Below are 18,148 nucleotides of genomic sequence, written 5' to 3'. Positions count from 1 at the left end.
TGACAGGTACTACAGTTTTGAGAGCCCCCAAACTGTTCTTTTATTGAGTGTCTTGGGATTCAAATATAAAATAATATAGTCACAATATATAGTCCAGATAAATGATCAGACTTATTTTATTGATTTTACCTTTCGACTACACATGCATATGGTTTCAAGCGAGGGTGAAAAGCGTTTGTTTCATTAGTTTCTAAACACATGCCACAAACTCATTACTGGCAAGTGCCATTAGTAATTAAAACCAAAATCATACTTCAAACCTATCTTGTCTTAAACAGATGATATTCTCAACTGTAAGAAAACAATCATGAATGATATGGTGTATGTGATTATGAGCCTCTTAATTAAGATTCCAAAATATTCATTTAAATTTTTGGTTTCAGTTTTGTACAAGTGATAGATCTGACTGATGAGTGGAATAGCCCTGGCCACAGGGGAGGATTTTAGAGAGGATAAATTTCTTTTGTCACTACAGACAAAAGAGGAGGACCGTGCACACACACACATTATGTACAAAACATTTGGTAAATATTTATTGGGCACCTCTTGTAAGTTCCAGGTCAGTGGTAGACAGTGAAAATATCAAAATGAGTAAGACACACCCTTTCACTTGAGTTCAGCTAGCGGAGGAGACAGATATCTAGGTAGGGTTAGGAGAAGGGCATTGTAAGAAAAAAAAAAAAAAACACAATCGAAAATAAAAATTCAAGGCTAACTTCTATGCGCTCTTTTAATTACTTCATTTCCACAAGCTAAACTTCCTTTGGTCTTTCTTGTATAAATAGTGAAACAAATACTAAATTCTGCGTGTCCTTGTAGGCAGCTGGTGAGAGCTCTTTAAGAGGTTATGTATCAGTATCTTTAGGCTTCCTTTTGAAGCCGGGTTTAAAGAAAAAATACAAACCATAGATAGGACACATGTTTGAGGGTAACTGAATACTTCTTTTCATAATTTTCTCCTTCCCATTGTTCCTGTCTTCTTTTCTTCTGAATGGTTGCTTATTATATATATTTTTATATATCTATATATGGAGAACATAGGCCTGAAAGCATTTTATGAAACATAATTATAAGATACCACAAAAGCCACAAGAGAAAGAGGGCTTGAAAGAACAAAGCTAAAATGAAATCTTCCTATTTCACACGCAGTAATTGGAGTGCGTCGGTGTGATGGAATGGTAAGGAAGAAACAGGTGAAAACGCAGAGGAATTGTGGCTTTCACCATCCAGGGACTTGCTGGGGAGTGGAAGACCTGATTGTGGAGGGATCAGGTTCTTAGGGTAAAAGGGCAAACATGTAGTGATGTTGGAGGTGGGGACAGGGCGATGTAAGTCTCACAAGCAGTTATTTTTAAACATGACTTATGGTGACTGAGAACAACACTTTAAGCATTACTTTTAATAAGCTTTATGTGTGTTCAAAAAGCCTGATTCTGAGACACCATCTCAAGGAGGCAATTGAGTGTGGGTTTCTAAACCCTCCCCTTCCAGAGCTACCCCTTTTGAACTTTATTTGGAGAGGATTGCGAGTGAGTGTATGCGGAAGGGGAGTGGATATAAATATGTTTTTCTAAGCAATTTCCCTTTAATTAAAAATGTGTTTTGGATTTATATTTATTTACACTTGAATTATCAAAATGTTCCTTTGGAAGAATTTTTTCCCTTTGAGGCATCTTAACTCACCCTCCCGGAAGCCACATTTTGCCATAAGTAGAAAAACTCCACACCAAGAAGCTGGAGTTTTGTTCCAGACTCTAACCCTACAATTTTGTGTGGGTTTTAAACTTGGCAAAACACATGATCCCATCCCTAATCACAATCCATAATAGTACAGTGTGTGACAGTGGGGACAGAAGATGGACTCTCCTGAAATACACCAATAAATCCACCCGGGACAGTTTGTGTTTTACTGTTCCCTCTGTCCCTGATGCCCGGGAGAATTTTCCCTCAAGATAGACCTTTCTTTGTTCCCAAGATATTAGATAACCAGAGATCCTGAAGCCTCATACTTCAAAATTACAGGTCTAATTACAGAGATGCTCATCTCACTCACTGCTCAGCATTTGTTTAAATGTGCAGCTCACATGTTCTGCTTTGATACTTGGGATGTGAGTGTGTCCCGAGCATATTGCATCTAGGATATTCTCACACAGCCCTCTGTATGATTTACTGGGTTCTTTATCCAAGAGATAGTTCTGTTGTAAATGTTCTCTTCTCAAAGGCAGGGCGTCAAATGGACAAAATGGGATTGACACCTAAACTCACTCCCTTTGAGGAATTTTGGCATCTTATCTCTTTATTGAGAAAATAAAGGTTTTCTCTGGGGTCTTCCCAACTGAGCCAAACCTGATTTTCTCCCCTGAGGGGCTTTGGTGGAGGCCTCGCTAATGCTGACAGTCTCTTCATTTTGCTGGGTTTGCTTCCTGTAAATGTGGCACAGCCGGGCTTCTAGATAACAGTGCACTCCACCCCGAGGATGGGCCGCGGGCTGAGGTCCTCTGTTTGCTTGTTAACCACAACCTCTAAGCCTCCATGGGTCAAAGCCCCAAGTCTTTCACTGCTTCTAATGGCCTGTGTGGAGAGAGCACAAGCATCAAGACAATGAAAGTAATAAGAGCATCTTTAAAAGGTATTTGTTAGCACTCACCCCATGGACTTCACTATTATTTAAGGGAAATATTATAATTGTGGCAAAATTATAGATTACTGTTTTTCTCAGACTTCCTACAGTTAACCTCTACCCATTATGCTCCTATATTTGGAACAGTCCACTGAGCTACTTGGAGGAAGGCCATTAGCTGAGCTATGCTAGCAACTGGAGTTATAGGAGAAAAAAAAAAAGAAACTTTTATGATAATTCTTATTTCATAAAGTGTCATGTTATTTATAGAAAAATGAGACAGTAAAGTGTGCTTTCTTTCAAATCTGGCCTTTACTGCACCCTACAATTTATGGTAATATAATAAGTGATTTGAAAATAAAGATTTGAGACAACATTTCAGCATTAGTGTTTTTAAGACAAAACAAACATTCAAAATAAAACCTAAACCACCAAAGTGGACTCTATCATTAAATGCCTACTTTTTTGCTAAATTTGTAGTTATGGCAGCTCAAAATCTCAAACTCTTCAATTGTGACCTCTTGCAAAGTAAAAATAATTGTATTATTTTCCGTGGCACAAAGGCATTATGGCCCATTATTTTTTTCCCTCCCCAAAGTCCAAGTGGATTTGCATCAGCTGCTATTAAATGGGATTAATGAACTTGGAGGAATTTAAATAACAGTATGAGATTTCAGAGATGAACAAACTGCCTATAATATTTCAGGCTCCTGATTCTGAATTATTTCAGCTTTATCTCATCAAGGCTCATTGAATCTTATTCCATTGTACATGTATAAATCAGTGTGAACTTTTTAGCTTGCATAAAATAAATTCAAAAATCTCCTTTCCTGCCCACACTATGCAATCGACTAACATACTACTGTGCCAAAAATTAATGTGAGAAATACTGTAAATAATAAATGCCAGACAGTTCAATTGAGATCATTAATGCTGTGAAACCGCTCTCTCACCTTCATTATTTTTTCTGTCATTTAAGAAGAGAACACTGTGTGGCTCAAGGCCCACGGAATGGGGTAACATGATAAGGAGGAGGAATCCCTAGTTAAGGACGTAATAGCAGACTTCCCTTGTCTGGGTGGGCTGCTCAAAAATGTTTTTATAACATTCTACGCTCATTTTACCTTTGCACTCTCAAGCTGTTCTTTTCTTACTGGCTTTCCAGATAACTGATCCTATTCCAGAGCCTCATTTTGGGGACAGAAGTGACTCTGCTTCTTATCCCATCTTTTGGGGTAATGTTTCCTCTTGCTTGTATGCATTGAAAAAGTGAAAGGATACCTAGTTTATAAATTCACTTAAAATTTTAATTTTTGTATGGCATCTAGAGCAATTCTAGCGGCATCTTAAAGTATAGACTGAGGATAAAAACTTTCTCCAACTGAAATCTCTTCTGGGCCAAAGGTTGTACAAGAAATATCTTTTGAATTAATTTAATTGGAAGGAACTGGTATAGATTCATGGCTTTCAAATATTGGAAGGGGTTTTGAAAATCCAAACTTCTGGGGTGAACCTATTTGTCAGGCACGTAGCCTAAGAATTTGCATTTCTAACAAAATCGCAAATTTGCTGGTGTTACTGGTGTGATGACCACACTCCGATAACCCTGGTGTGGATAACTTTTAAGGGCCCTCAGTTTCTTGTTTCCACGTGCTGTAACATGCAAAGTATCTGTGATATATAGTAAAGAGTGTCATTGAATGGTAAAGACATTTCAGATTTTTTGGAGGGAATATCCTTAGGAATCAAGTATGTTTTATTGGTTCATCATTCTCTGAAATTAATAAATTAATATTCTCACTGATGGAGAGGTGGACCTGACTGCTTTATGGATTATTGAAGAGGAAAAAAAAAAAAAAAACCTTTTAAGTATTCTATCAGCTTACAGAATTTGCCTAATTATGGTACAGAGTTTTCACGCAATTTGTTGCCTTCATTTTTTTTTTTTTTTGACATCTAATGAATCTTTTGTGTGTGTGCCAGTATTTAAAAGCAGGCAGATGTAAGGCGAGGTTAAAGTCTGCAACACTATTAAGGTGGCACACGACTTTGTGATAGATGTCTCTCAAAATAAGCGTGGTCTAACAAATTTTAAGAAAGCTCAATGTGAAAGACTTGGCCTCCATTCTTTCACAGGAGCATAGTGAATACGGATTGTTCCTGGGTGCCTCAGGGAAACAACATCTCCAGGCCTCGAAGATAGGTAAGCTCTGCATTGTAAACAAGCCCTGTGTTACCTTATTTCACGTTTATGCGCTATCCTGTGGACACAGTCTGTCACTAATTCGATCACAAATACTAGAAATAGCTCTGTGAATAGGCACAAACTCTTCTGACAACAGATCGTGATTTAGGCTGTAAAATGGATTCTCCAAAGAAACCCCAGCAGCTAGGTTATCTCTTTCTACATCCCCTTTCACAACTTACACGGAATACCCCCAGCATTCAGTGTCACTCAGTGGGCTTGCTAGGACAGGAACTCCATGTCCTCAGGTGGTAAGTACCCCTTTGGGTCCAAATGTCTGAAATGTCTAGTGTCTAGTCAAGCTGTTAGATAACCCACAGGTGCTTCTTGAAACATCTACAAATAGTATCAGCACAGGAAAAAGATGAAGGGGCCACTTTGCACGTGGATTATTTTGAGCTGAAGGCAATCAAGACCCTGGGAACTCAAGAGAAACTCTTGCCCCTCCCTTACCTACACAGAAGAATCTAAAGTGTGTGGGGGGGTCTTTCCCACTTTAGAAAATTGATCGCTTATTAGCAGAGATCAATTTTAAATGAATAACCCATTGAGATGACAAGGCAAACATCTAATTACCAAACATCTGCTCTTCTTATCGCCCTCTGAATTACATGCCTTTCCTTTAAAGTGCCAGACCCCTCCCTACCCCCTTCTCCTTAGTTCAGGATGACATATATACCCCTTTGCCAGTCTATGTGGCTCCCCCCATACATATGGTATTGAATTTTATTTTCTACTGTTAATCTACCTCATGTCAATTTGATTCTTAGCCCAGTTAGAAGGACCCTTGAAGGAGACAGGAGTTATTTGCTCTCCCAAACACTTGTCAAAGTTGAAATAATACTTTAACTTGCTGGACACCATTTACCCAGGCACTGCTATAGCTTAAAGGTCCTAGGACATCTTACATACTACAGGCAGAAGCAGAGATTTCTCACCATGTCAGCCTCTATCTGCACAGTCCAACGGATGGAGAATGGTGAGACTTCTCTTCCTCTCTTTCTAAATCTTGACTAGCAGGGGAAAATATTCATGAAACTAGTTCCTTAGGATAAGTCACTGTTTGGTTACTAATCCATTCCTCCCAGAGAGGGTCTTTGTCTTCCTTTGGCTGTGTCTTTTATGTTGTTTGTCATCTATCGCTAAGGGACATTTTGGAAGCCAAAGCCACAAAACTAGTGGGCATGGGTGGGACACCTAAAAGCTGTTAGAACACTCACCATCTCAGGAAGACTCCTGTGATAGGATTAGCTTGGCATAGAATGGGTTTGATAGACAGTAGCTCACCCTCCAACCTCAAAAAACTTTTGTGCAATGATTTACACTATAAAACAATACATAGTCCCTTACCACCTAGGTACTTAAAACTGTTAGGACATTGAACAAAATGAAAGGAAAAATCTAGAAGCTTTGCTTTGTGATGATTGAGAACATTCTCTTTGGTCTCCATTTACCAGGGTGTACCTTGGTGGCCAGTTGAATAGGCAGAGAACAGCCTCTCTCTGTCTATGTCAGCTCTCAGGGGTGTTTGTCATCTCAACTTTCATGGCTTAATTAGTGCTGGAAAGTCCCATTCCAAGAGCACCTACTTGGTGTTACAGCTTAGTTAGGTCTAGGACTAGAGGCATCTCACATTTTCATGGGAAAATGGAGATTCTCCTTACCTCCTTTGCAATGAAGGCCTTTGCTATCTTAGACTAACTTGGGGAGTAAACTTTTGGATCATGGGGCTGGATCATCCGTGTCCTCTCTGGACAACTCTTGTATCTTTGGTTCTGCCTTTAAAAGGCTATTGGTTTAAATAATCCAGTCAAGAAACGGGTAAAAGACATGAAAAGACATTTTTCCAAAGAAGAAATAAAAATGGCCAACAGACACATAAAAAGATGCTCGACATCACTCATTATCAGGGAAATACAAATCAAAACCATGGTGAGATACTACCTCACACCTGTCAGAATGGCTAAATTTAACACAGGAAACAAGGGAGAACCCCCTTACACTATTGGTGGGAATGCAAAATGGTACAGCCATTGTAGAAAACAGTACGGAGGTTCCTCAAAAAGTTAAAAATAGAACTACCCTAGGACCCAGCAATTGCACTACTAGGTATATACCCAAAGGACACAAAAATACTGATTCAAAGGGGGCACATGCACCCTGATGTTTATAACACCATTATAAACAATAGTCAAATTGTGGAAAGAACCCAAATGTCCATTGACTGATGAAGATAAAGAAGATGTGTGTGTATATGTGATGGAATATTATTCAGTCATCAAAAAGAATGAAATCTTGACACTTGCAACAACATGGGTGGTGCTAGAGTATATTATGCTAAGCTAAATAAGTCAACAAAGACAAATACCATGATTTCACTCATATGTGGAGTTTAAGAAACAAAACAGATGAACAAAGGGAAGGAAATCAAAAAAAGAGAGAGGCAAACCGTAAGAGACTCTTAACTCTAGAGAACAAACTGAAAGTTGCCGAAGGGGAAGTGGGTGGGGCATGGGTTAAATGGGTGATGGGCATTAAGGAGGGCACTTGTTGGGATGAGTACTGGCTGTTGTATGTAACTGATAAATCATGAAATTCTACGGAAACCAGCATTACATCATATGTTAACTAACTAGAATTTAAATAAAAACCTGAAACAAACAAAAGAGGGTCATTGGTTTGAGTCACTGTGAATAGATCCTACTTATCAATGGCCAGATGATGGATTCTTTATTTTGTTTGGTTTTAGAGATGAATGGATCCTTTAAGTTGCTTATACTTTAAATATGTATGTATTATAGAGGCTCTCACTCATCTTATTAGTACAACAGCTAACCTTAAGACTCCTCTGACAAGGTAAAAGAAGGTAGACTTAAGACAAAAAGAAATGTTCTGGACCATCCTAATGTAAATTCCATCTGTAAATCTCTCCACATCTGCCTGTTTTAACTCCCCTTTCCCTAGAAGACTGACAGAGATCACTCGGGCCCAATCTCTAGGTTCAGAGTTATGTAAGTGCTGAAAGCCAGAAAATAAATTTAACCAAAGCACCCACGACTGGCAATACGACTGCTTTGCTCCTACCTTCCAGGGCTCTGGAATCAGCTCTGCCAAGCCTCAGGTGTTCATATACAGTGTCCTTTGCAGGAGTGTCGATGCCCGACAGGAAAGATAACAGCAGAGCTTGCAGATATAAAGCCCTTTTACCTCTACTTTCAAAAGATCCTACTGAATTTAGAGAGTCATTTGAGATGTTTTTTTGACTATATTACAACCTTCCTTTCTGAGGAAATAGATGACCAAAATTCCTCCTAGACTTACAAATTTCTCTTCCTCCTCCAAATGATCTGCAAAATGCCAGTATTCTGGGCCTAATAGAAAACAACGTTAAATTGTGTGCCCAGGAAGAAAAAAAAAAAAAGGGATTTTGTTAAAATACTTTAGACAGACTTCACAAGGGCATACATTTTTTTGGTTCCCATTCTAGTTAAAAATTCTCCCTGGTATAAAGAAGCAAATGTAGTTAAAAAGATATGAGCTAGTCCCTTGATATTCAAGCTGGAATCCGTTTTTTTGTGGAGTTAGGAACAACTGTCTTTATATAAATCTCTACAAACCAGAATTATTAACTCTAGAAACAAGTTAAAGTCCATTTATTTTTACCAATCTCCAAACCTCACCTATTCATCTCAAAATGTTTATAGATATGATTTGAAAAATCAAGATATTGGAATAAAATTTTTCTGTAAATTTTTTTTGTACATTCTTTCTGTCCCTTGAAATTATAAATCTTAACATGTCTCTGATATGTAAACAGTGCACACTCTCCTGAGACTGGAAAGAAAAAAAAAAAAAGAGGGAACGAGATCTTTTTAAAACACAAAGTGCTACAAAGGGGCTTTTATGCCCAGACTTTAGCACCTCTGATAATGGGCAGGTATACTCCAAATAGCCACCTTGGAGAAAACTTAGATTCTCTGTGCCTGTCATAAATTTTCTACCCCTATCTTTTCTAAGGCCTGTGAGCCTTCAGGAAAAAGTTTTTCATAAAAATACATACATACCCACACACATAGAGGGGAGTATTTAAAAATTGGGCCTATCATGTCCTTCCCACAAATATTAGTAGAAACAAAACTAAGATTTTGTTTACATTTTGTCTGTGTTTTTGATGTGTGTGTGTGTGTCCATGTAGGTTGTAAATGTAAAATGTTTTCTCTATCTCTGATGGCATTGCAAAAATTAATTTGTAAAAGAGCTCTATTTAGTTGGTTTGAAGGCAAGTGCTTATAAGGATTGGGCATTCTAAAACTCAGAAAGACTAACTCAAATGTTTTTCAAGGTCACATGATCTGGAAAATATTTGGTATTAAAGCTAATTTAAGTTTATTGGTTTAATTAAAATATACATGTCCTTAGAGTTATCATCACTAAATATAAACTTTTATTCTGCTTGTGTTTACTAAAAGTCAAATGAATATATGGTACTTCTGTTGCAAAATTTGCCCCCCAAACCCCCTTAGAGTAATGGTTGGTTTTGTCGAATGCCTCAGGAACTTTTCGTAGGTAGTCTAAGCATAATTGTTAAGCACAAGTAAATAAAATAAAAATATTTATATGTAAACTTTCAAATACCAAAATGTTTGGTGACCTAACATTTTAAAGTCTTTCTAAGCTAAATGATGGGTAAAGTTCATTGATTATCTAGGTCATTTTTAAATCAGATAAAATAATGCAACATTGAATACTGAGCATGGTTTATCTACTCTTGTTTTGTATATTATAGAGAAACTAAAGATAAATGTGGGTCTGTTGACAAGCATCTTTTATGTATTATTAAAGATTGTAGTATGAGAAAAGTTTCTAAAAATCATGTAATATGGGGCACTTGGGTGGCTGAGTCAGTTGAGCATCCAACGCTTGATTACAGCTCAGGTCGTGATCTCAGAGTCCTGAGATGGAGCCCCCTCTGTGGGGGCTCCGTAATCAGCGGGAATTCTGCTTCTCTCCCTTTCCCTCTGCCCTTCCTCCCACTCACACACCCCCCCCTCCCTCTAAAATAAATAAATCTTAAAAAAAATTAAAAGTAATCTCATAAATTTCCCAATCTAAAGAGTTCTGGTGTAACAGTTCATGATTGCTTACTACTTAGTTTTCACTAGAAATTAAGGTTTCTGAGCATTAAGAATTCTAATAAATGTAATTAATACTACAGGAAATAAGAGGAAAAAAAACTGTGTGCAAGGTAAGTAAGTTATGTTTTTGGTAAGAAAAAGTATAAGGAATAAAAATATATATTTGTTGAGCGAAAAGAAAATACTTTTGTCCTAAAATAAGACTGGTTATATAAAGAAGGAAAATTTAGAACGACATCTGAATGTAAAAAAAAAAAAAAAAAAAAAAAAAGAAAGTTTATGGAGAAAGAATCTTTGGAAAGAAATTTATGTGTGGTCAGTACCGGCTACGATTAGGATACATTTAACACTTGTGCAAAGTTTTTTTCCTCTTTGTTAAAAGTATAGAGTTTTCTTAAACTATTTGTCTGTTCTTCCTAAGAAACTGTGAACAAAAGGTTTTATCTTTTAAATTACTTGTCCCCCCCCCAAAACAATGATTCTATGTTTGTCAAAATAACTTCCTATGTTTATCAGGTCTTTGATTGCCTAAGAAAATTGAGTCTTAATAGTAAAAGAGCTACATTTAGCTCACAGCTATGTCACTTTATATATTTGGCTTTTGTTTGTTTGTTTTTTAAAGATTTTATTTATTTGAGAGAGGGAGAAGGAGAAGCAAACTCCCCGCTGAGCAGGGAGCCCAATGTGGAGGCTCCATCCCAGGACCCTGAGATCATGATCTGAGCCACCCAGGCACCCCTCTATATTTGCCTTTGAAATCTTTTATTGTCACTTCGGTTAAGTATATAATTAAATATTATTTTTGTAATAATTTGTGATCCTGTCTAATCAAGTGTTCAAACCTTTTGATATTTTTTGGTATACTTCCCCAAATCAAATTCTAAAATGAAGTCTTCTGATCACAATCTATGTGAAATTTTTCAATGGGTCCCTGTAACATTTCAAGAAAAAAAGAAGTTGTGAGAAATTAAACTAATTAGGCTTATTTGGTATGTTAAATTGTATTGTCAAGCAAAGTGATATTAAACCCTCTTAGATTATATTTATGTAGATATATTATTTAAAATAAGTGATCTCAAAGTATGTGAAACTCCTAGAAATCCTATGTCCTGGTATGTTGCTATCTTGAAGTGTTAGATGTCACAAAAATAATTTCCTTATCAGTTGCATTGTAATTAGCTCTATTTAGATCTTTAACCGTGGTCATTTTTAAGTCTTCTGTCATTTACAGTTACTCTTTTGGGTCCAGGTTTCCGATAAGTTTAAGATCATTAAACTGAACTAGGTAAAAATGTCCAGAACTAAAAATTGGATTCAAGCAGAACAAAAATTAATAGCATGGGACTGAATGAATTGCGGAAGATAATTATATTTTTTATGACGTTTTGTTTGAAAGGGTGCCAACTTTTAAAAGAATTTGTTTCCAGATTTAAGAAAACCTTTTCTCTTAGGCCAACCAACTTATGGTGATTTGATAAAATACACCTTTGTGAACAAATTGAAACATTTGTCATTCCTCCCTACTGGGACCCTCTAGAATTCAGAAACTCTCGGTGAGCATACTTAGATTTCTATGGCAATATATTTATTTGCATAAATTCAATAATACTCTGTTCTCTTTATGACAGGACACAATTAGAAACATCGGTTATGTTACCAAGGCTTTGACTGAAATGTCATATCTGAGCAAACCTGTGTAGACTCAGACATGAGCAGGCAAACTTAAGGATCTAAGTTTGCCTTACCAGGGAAATAAAGAAGGTCACTTTCTGGCAGGTACAGGAACCTTAGGATATTTGGGGGACCTTGAGAAGAGAAATTAATTCAACCAAAACTATAGGTATTACAGGTGAAATCTGAGGCGAGCATTAGGCCTGACATCTGGCCTGAAGAGGCCATTAAAAGCATTTATATGGTTAGACACTATTCTTGTTGCACTCACATAAAAAATCAAGTCAAGTTTTTTGAAACTACACTTATTTTGCAAATAAATTGGCGTTAATGTGGCTATCTTTGGCAAAAGTGAGGTTGAGTATAGAGAGAAAATATGTTTCAATGACATCTTTAATACTATTCACTTTAAAATGGACTAGATCCTGATTTCTTTAGTGTCCTCCACTTGATTACAGTTCTTCAAACTAACATTTTGATTTTTCCCCTCTCTTTCTGACTTGGAATCATTTTTTGCCCTCTTTCGTTCAGTGACCCCAATGTACAGAATTCACCATAACAGCTCATCTTTGGCCTGTTGCTCTGTGAGCTAGGGATCCTCAGAGACATTTGAGCTGCAACCTAGGAATATCTGTCAGATTGCCACTACCTGCCCTCACTCTATCTGAAGATGCTTTGAGTCTGATATCTAGATGTCTCCTCAAGTAACTATGCTCAGAACTCAGAGACTGCCTTTAAGCTTTGATCCAGTTATTAACCATTGTTTTTCTTCTGTTTTCACTGAAATGCTTCTTATTTAATACCTGAATTACTTGAATCATAGGTCTTATTTTGAGCATATACCTACATCACTGCCTCCTGAAATGAGTTTGACTAAACCAATCTCAAAGAGACTGGATCAATGAGATGAAACAATCTACCATCTCAACTTTTAACATGTAAAACTCCCAAGGAAGTTTCAGACAGGGAACTGAAGGGGCTCAGGAGAGCCAGATCCCCACTTGCAGCGTGCCACATTGGCATGTGGATTATTTTGAACTAAAGGCGTCAAGACCCTGAGCTAAAGAGAATCTTTTGCCCCTCCCTTACCTACACAGAAGAATCTAGAGTGTGTGTGGGGGGGGCTTTCCCAGAAGAAAGGTTATTAGCAAAGATCAATTTTACATGAATAACCCATTTAGATGGCAAGGCAAACATTTAATTACCAAACATCTGCTCTTCTTAACACCCTGTGAATTACATGCCTTTCCTCTGAAGTCCCAGACTCCTCCCTACCCCCTTCTCCTTAGTTCAGGATGACATATATACCTCATTTTGCCTGTCTATGTGACTCCCCCCATACATATGGTATTGAATTTTATTTTCTCCTGTTAATCTATCTCATGTCAATTTGATCCTTAGCCCAGCTAGTAGGACCCTTGAAGGGAACAGAAATACTTGTTCCCAAACAGGGACCACCAGTGAATTTGGGGTCATAAAAAGGTCTGAAGATTATTTGTGTGAAACTTGTGATGCAAAGAATTAAGGATGTTGTCCAAGACATTATACTCCAAGTCACCTTCTCACTCTTTACCTCACAATTAAATGCATTGTATTCAAAGTGGCTAAAGGCCCTGAGTTGGCCTCCTGAAGTCCTGCTACTCTGAGTATAGTTGGCTGGTCTGTAGTGCCGGCATCACCTGAAGCCTATCAGAAATGCAGCCGTTAACTCAGAATCTGCATTTTAACAAGATCCCCAGGAATCCATATGCACAGCAAAGTTTGAGAAGCATGTTCTAAAGCATTTGTTCTTAAAATGTGGGCTACAGACCACCTTACTAGCACCACCTGGGTTGCTTCTTAAAAATTCCTGTTTTGCTTACCATCTGGATCCCATTTAGATCTCGTTAATCAGAATTTCAGAGGGTGATGCCTACGAATTTGCATTTTAAACAAGTACTGCAGGTCCTTGATGCTCAGAATGTGGTCCAGGGACCAACAGGATCAGCATCACCTGGGTGCTTGTTAGAAATTCAGACTCTCAGGCCCTACCTGCAGCCTGCTGAGTTAGTACCTACATTTTAACAAATCCCCAGGTGATTTTCAGGCACATTAAACTATACAAATTACTGCTCTAGGTGATTCTTACACATAATAAACTTTAAAAAATAGTCTTCAAAATACATATAATATTGTTGGTGTTTAAACAACAACAATTTGTGGTGTTTAGCCTCCTATAGCTTTAAATGGCAAACAAGATAACTTGACATCCAGGCCCACTCATAACAATTTCAAGGCCAGGACAAACAGACATTGGGACACATATATCATGTGTCTAAATATTTAAGAGTTTTCAATCAAGTTTAAACAACTGTAAAATAAAATATTCTCTGTTCTAGTTAGAAAAAAAAAATCTTTGTATTACCTGGAAGGCCAGGTTATAGGATCTTTGGATTTCTGTGCTAGAATGTGGTAGAGCAGAGAGAGTCCAGCCTCTGGTTTGCAGTCTGTTCCCTTTCTCCTGATCCAACTCTACCCATACCATGAGGCCTCAAATACACTTCTTTGGAAACCCCAGTTCTACCTTGGAACACATGGGCCTAGCTAGACATGCGGACTCTGCAACCATGTCTTTGCTCAGGACAACAGACCTATGAAAGAGGGATGTACATATCCTGGGAGAGGGCATATGCTTTGAGTGGCATGTACCCTTTGCAAAACAAACATTTTACCCTGTGGGGAAGAGTTAGGACAGAGCTTGCTATGGGACCCAGATGAAGGCTCTTCTTCCTTTGGTCTAAGGAAGGACCAAAGGATAATGTCTAAGGGTAGGACTACTGGCAATACTAGATGCTGGTGACTTTCTGAACATACCATATCATAAGGCCATGCAGAACCTGGCTGAGAGTATGGAATCTAAAGTTATGCCTATCTAATAGTTTCATATCTTAGCTCCATCACTTATCTTCTCTGTGACATACAGTAAGTTATTATCCTTAATTTCTGTTGTAAGTGAAAATAATGAATAAGAACAGCTCATAGTATATTTGTGAGAAATAAATACAAAGATGCAGTTAAAGCAATTAGCACAATGCCCAAAGCTTAGAGACTCTCAATAAATGCCAGCTGTTATCATTATAGATTATTTTCCCAACATAGTTACTTAGGCAGGACCTAAACACTGACAAAAGCATGTATAAATGACCATTTGTGATAATTCATATTTTAAATAAAGGAGACACATTTGTTTATAAGTAATGGGGCATCAGGAAACTTAGGTAGAAGAGAAACCTCATTTCCTTTAAAATGACAATAATTCGGGGTGCCTGGGTCACTTGGTGGTTGAGTGTCTGCCTTCAGCTCAAGTCATGATCCTGGGGTCCTTGGATCAGGTTCTGCATCAGGTTCCCACAGGAAGCCTGCTTCTCCCTCTGCTTATGTCTCTGCCTCTCTCTGTGTGTCTATCATGAATAAACAAACAAATAAAGCTCTTTAAAAATAAATAAAAGAACAATAATTCCAGGAGTTGGTGAAAATGGTCAATTGAGGCAACACTCTTGTGCCAAGAAAAGCGATAGGAGGGGAGAAAAAAACAAACTGAATTCACCAGTGGGACAGAAAAGAGGGAGGACCCCCAATTCTGGAGATGAGGCTGAAAGGGAAGCTAAAAGGAACTGGGAAGAAGCATTGGAAAGAGGGTACCAGGGAATCCAAGGAAGAAGGTGGAGAATTTCAAGAAGGTGTTGGAAAGGCTCACTGTGATGTGGAGAGGTTAAATACAATGAGGAATGGAAAACTCTTCAACTCTGCAGATAGGCAGTAACTGGTCATATTGCCATCAACTGCTGCAGTTGAGTTGTGGGCATTGGTTCAGGAGAAAAGAGGAGTTACACAATGTTAATATCTCTTTCAGGCAGCCTAACTCTAAACGAAGAGGTGAAGACAAAGAAGTTTGGCATCTTCAGCAGAGAAGAGGGTTAGGAGAAGATAATTGGGTGTGTTTTACTTGTCTTTACATGTTGGAGAATAAAGTCTTATCTTACACATTTATTGAAAGCCCATGACTTACATCAAATATGACACTAGTAAATACTGGAACAAATTTGAAAGAGGAAAGATTCAGAGGAAAGGGACAAGAAAAAGAAGGTATAAGTGGTACAGCAGTATCCCAGAGAAACAGATTCTGGCCCCTGTATTGGTAAAATTATGGAACTTAAACTGATTGTATTTTCTCTGTAAAGGATAAAGAAGGTCATCTGCTGAGGGTAAGGAGGGTGATAATGGAGCAAGGGACAAGAGATCATCTATAGAATGTAGGTATAAAAAAGTGAAATAAACCTAACAGGTAAATTATGCATTTTGGACTTGGTTATCTGGGTACGGTTGGGTAGGCAGGCTTTTTTATGGCCTAGATTGTGTAGATAATTGCCTCATATTTCCACTGTCTGGGTAGATACTACTTATGGATTTTAGATGTTTCCCTAGAGCTATGAACTGTCACCATAGTTCATGCCTTACAATAGAAACTAAGCAAGGCTTTTTGGAAAGAGAGAAGAAATGTTTTGCATCAAACTTCATGACGTGCTGTGCTGCTAATGTGTTTTGAATTCCACACTCCAAAACATCTGGCAAGGCTCCCATGATTCATACATCCATTGAGAGCTTGGAGCTCCAAATTTAGTTAAATAAATTGTTAAGAATGTGTTTTTATTATATAAACTTGAGCTCCAAATAAGTCCAAATACTCTTGGAAATTTCAAACACGAATCCCATAAATAGTTCTAGATTTTGATTGTAAGGATCTTAAGGGCTAAATAATCATTTAACAATGATTTTAGTACAAATAACATATCATTGAATTGTTGCTTTGCCTTTAACCACTATGTACATTGTTTGCTTACAAGAAATTACAGTGATCGATAATTGATATTTAGCATGGCTATTTCTGCCCTACAAGGAAATATGCTACACTCAAAATATTTTGCTGTGTTTTGAGTAAATTTTAAACCTTGAAACTGTTGGCATCATGCCTAGAGTAATTGTTTCCTAGTGAAACATTTTCCATAACAATAATTAAATTTGAATTTATGAAAGTGTTAAGGACATTTTACATTAAAATGATAATTAACTACAAGGAAGCTAATTTTAAATTTACTCTTGATGCTCTAATTTATACATTATTTTGAATTCATTTCTTCTAGTACCTAAAAGCAGCTCTTAAACTTTAATATGCACAAAAATCCTCTTGAAGCTCCTGATAAAAATGCAGATTCAGATTTAGTGGGCCTGGGGTGGGACCCAAGACTCTGCATTTCTAACACTTTCCCTGTGATGTTGCTGGTTTGCAGACCACACTTTGAGTAGCAAGGATCTAGTGTCTTTCAGAAGGTGCAAACTACAGATAGTTCAGAGAATGTTTTTGGGTCTACTCTCTAGCCAACTAAAATAATAAGGGAAAAGCAATTCAGCAAATTTTGTTGATTTGAATACTTTTTTTCTGGAAATGGCAACCTCAGGTAAGCTTTACTGAGCCTCAAATTCTCATGTTTACTATGAGGGCAAGAAATAATAGTAATCAGAAAATTGAGCTATATGTGCTGATAAGAAAACGGCTCCTTCACTAGGGCACTCAGAGTGCAATGAAGCCAACATAATGTCTGAGCATTATTTCTTTCCATCACAGAAGTGGAAAGGCATACTATGAATCACTGGTTTTTCTTAGAACAATTTCTCAGCAACTTATCAAAATGATTTTTTTTTCAAATGATATTTTTAGTTCAGCCTTCACACTCTTGCATGATGTGGCCCCTGCCTGACTCAACTTCGGCCATTCTTCTTCCCCCAGAGGAGTGACACCAGCCTTCTTTCAGTTTCTACAGGGTGCCTGGAACCTCTGCAGACTTACTGTTTCCTTTGCGTTGCATACTTTGGTACTATCTCTTCACCCAAAATCCCACAACCAATTAACTTCTGCTTATACTACTCGTGCATATACATACTATACAGACATATGCTTCTTATATATCATATATCATGCATCTCAGTTTGAAAGACTCCTACAACTCAATAATAAAAAAAGCAAGCAATCTGATTGAAAAAATAGGCAGAGGGTATGAATAGACACTTTTCCAAAGAAGACATAGATAACCAAATGGTACATGAAAAGATGTTCAATGTCATTAATTTTCAGGAAAATGCAAGTCAAAACCACAATGAGATAGCACCTCACCCGTTAGAATGGCTGTTGTCAAAAAGACAACAGATAATAAATTCTGGCAAGGATGTGGAGAAAAGGGAACTCTTTGTACTGTTGATGGAATGTAAAATGGTGTAGCCACGATGGAAAACAGTGTGAACGTTCCTCAAAAAATAAAAATAGAACTACCATATGATCCACCCCAGGTATGTAGCCAAAGAAAATTAAAACATTAACTTGAAAAGATATGTTCACTCCCATTTTTCATTGCAGTATTATTTACAATAGCCAAGATATAGAAA

The 18,148-nt window shown here is 37.5% G+C and overlaps 1 long non-coding RNA gene across 2 annotated transcripts in view; it reads left to right on the top strand.

Annotated features, from left to right (window-relative positions):
- Positions 1–15,700, top strand: part of LOC112656562 (uncharacterized) — a 400,328-nt gene extending 384,628 nt beyond the window's left edge. For both annotated transcript variants that reach the window (XR_003134461.3, XR_004812384.2), the window contains 2 exons: positions 4,757–4,823; positions 15,564–15,700. This is a non-coding gene — a long non-coding RNA (uncharacterized LOC112656562). The remainder of the gene's footprint in view (positions 1–4,756; positions 4,824–15,563) is intronic.
- The last annotated feature ends 2,448 nt before the right edge of the window (positions 15,701–18,148 follow it).

This window comes from Canis lupus, chromosome 37, assembly GCF_003254725.2.
Source record: "Canis lupus dingo isolate Sandy chromosome 37, ASM325472v2, whole genome shotgun sequence".
Classification (NCBI taxonomy): Eukaryota; Metazoa; Chordata; class Mammalia; order Carnivora; family Canidae; genus Canis; species Canis lupus.
This window is presented reverse-complemented; position numbering and strand designations above follow the sequence as displayed.